General features: G+C 54.4%; 2 non-coding genes across 2 annotated transcripts in view; both read right to left on the bottom strand.

The window, feature by feature from the left end:
* Nucleotides 1-308: 308 nt before the first annotated feature.
* On the bottom strand, nt 309-462 carry LOC145748215 (5.8S ribosomal RNA). The gene has a single exon (XR_014282841.1). It is a non-coding gene; the product is annotated as a 5.8S ribosomal RNA (ribosomal RNA).
* A 245-nt stretch (nt 463-707) lies between these two features.
* The window catches only part of LOC145746912 (small subunit ribosomal RNA), a 1,810-nt gene continuing 17 nt past the window's right edge, over nt 708-2,500 (bottom strand). The window contains exon 1 of the ribosomal RNA XR_014281672.1: nt 708-2,500. This exon is cut by the window's right edge and continues 17 nt beyond it. This is a non-coding gene — a ribosomal RNA (small subunit ribosomal RNA).

Genomic DNA, 2,500 nt, shown 5'->3' on the forward strand with positions numbered 1-2,500 from the left:
GCTCGTCCTTCGAGACGCCGCGCCCTCGCGCGCTCGACTTCCGACACAGCACCGCCCCGCGGCTCCTACTCGCCCTGCGCGAATCGCGACCGACGCGTCGAGGCCCCCAGCTCGAGGTCGACAGCGCCGTCGTTGCGACTCGGGCGGCAAGCGGACGCGGCGCGGCTCGCCGGCCGCCACGCATCGCTGACGCGAGCCCGAATACCAAAACTTTCCACCTTCAACCGAGCGGCGATTGCCCGTCGCCGGGCATACGCACGCGAGCCGAGCCGTCGCGGAGCCGATCCCGCCGGCCGTTGTCGTTTCTGCGACCCTGAGACGGACGCGGTCCCGGGATGAACCCGAGGCCGCAATACGCGTTCAGATCGTCAATGCTCAATGTGTTCTGCAATTCACATTAAATCACGCAGCTTGCTGCGTCCTTCATCGACTCGCGAGCCGAGTGGTCCACCGCCAAGAGCCATCGTTTGTTTGTTTGCTTTTCGCTCTTCGATTCCTAACCTCGATTCGCCATCCGGCTGAAAAAATCGCGTGACGCCGAGCGGGTCGCGGTCGCAACAAATAGTGCGACAAGCCCGCGCACCGCATGAAGCCTTCGGGCACTCGACGCCGACAAAACAAGTTCCTGATCGCGGGGCGGCGGACGCGCCGAGGCACGTCGCCGTCCCGGTGTTTGCTCTTTCGCTCTTCGATTTTTTTTCTCGCGCTAATGATCCTTCCGCAGGTTCACCTACGGAAACCTTGTTACGACTTTTACTTCCTCTAAGTAATCAAGTTAGATCGTCTTTTCGGGCCAAGACCCAACCGTCGCCAGTCGAGCCCGGGCCCAATCGGAGGACCTCACTAAACCATTCAATCGGTAGTAGCGACGGGCGGTGTGTACAAAGGGCAGGGACGTAATCAACGCGAGCTAATGACTCGCGCTTACTGGGAATTCCTCGTTCAAGCGAAATAATTTCAATTCTCTATCCCTAGCACGACCGGGGTTCATCGGGTTACCCAGACCTTTCGGCCAAGGCGAACACACGTTGATCCGGTCAGTGTAGCGCGCGTGCGGCCCCGAACATCTAAGGGCATCACAGACCTGTTATTGCTCAATCTCGTGTGGCTAAACGCCACTAGTCCCTCTAAGAAGTTAAACGCCGGCCGGGAAGGCCGCGTAACTATTTAGCAAGCCAGAGTCTCGTTCGTTATCGGAATTAACCAGACAAATCGCTCCACCAACTAAGAACGGCCATGCACCACCACCCACAGAATCATGAAAGAGCTCTCAATCTGTCAATCCTCGCTGTGTCCGGGCCGGGTGAGATTTCCCGTGTTGAGTCAAATTAAGCCGCAGGCTCCACTCCTGGTGGTGCCCTTCCGTCAATTCCTTTAAGTTTCAGCTTTGCAACCATACTTCCCCCGGAACCCAAAGACTTTGGTTTCCCGCAAGCTGCCGGAGAGGTCGTCAAAATAACGCCCCCCGATCGCTAGTTGGCATCGTTTATAGTCAGAACTAGGACGGTATCTGATCGTCTTCGAACCTCTGACTTTCGCTCTTGATTAAAGAAAACATTCTTGGCAAATGCTTTCGCAGTCGTTCGTCTTGCGCCGATCCAAGAATTTCACCTCTAACGGCACAGTACGAATGCCCCCGTCCGTCCCTCTTAATCATTACCTCGCGCTCCGAAAACCAACAAAAAAGAACCGAGGTCCTATTTCATTATTCCATGCAACACTATCCAGGCGAAGCGCCTGCTTTGAACACTCTAATTTTTTCAAGGTAAACGTCCCGGCCGCCGCCGACACTCAGTCAAGAGCACCGACGGAAAACCGGAGGTAAAGCCAGAACGAACAGTGCACGCCTTGCGACGGACCGAACGCCTGCGCCCAAAATCCAACTACGAGCTTTTTAACCGCAACAACTTAAATATACACTTTTGGAGCTGGAATTACCGCGGCTGCTGGCACCAGACTTGCCCTCCAATGGATACTCGTTAAAATTTTTACAGTGTACTCATTCCAATTACAGGGCCTCGTTAGAGTCCTGTATCGTTATTTTTCGTCACTACCTCCCCGTGTCGGGAATGGGTAATTTGCGCGCCTGCTGCCTTCCTTGGATGTGGTAGCCGTTTCTCAGGCTCCCTCTCCGGAATCGAACCCTGATTCCCCGTTACCCGTAAGAACCTCGGTAGGCAGATACCGTACCGACGAAAGTTGATAGGGCAGACACTTGAATGATCCGTCGCCGGTGCAAGACCGTGCGATCAGCAAAGTTATCCCGAGTCGCCAACAAGACGAGCCGAAGCCCGGCAGGTTTTTGATATGATAAAGGCGCGCCTCCCGCAAGGTCGGCGCTTTTTGCATGTATTAGCTCTAGAATTACCACAGTTATCCAAGTAAAATTTACGATCAAATGAATCACGACTGATTTAATGAGCCATTCGCAGTTTTACCGTACGCAAGTTCGTACTGAGACATGCATGGCTTAATCTTTGAGACAAGCATATGACTACTG

The sequence above is a fragment of the Corella eumyota genome, chromosome 3 (assembly GCF_963082875.1).
Source record: "Corella eumyota chromosome 3, kaCorEumy4.1, whole genome shotgun sequence".
Lineage (NCBI taxonomy): Eukaryota > Metazoa > Chordata > Ascidiacea > Phlebobranchia > Corellidae > Corella > Corella eumyota.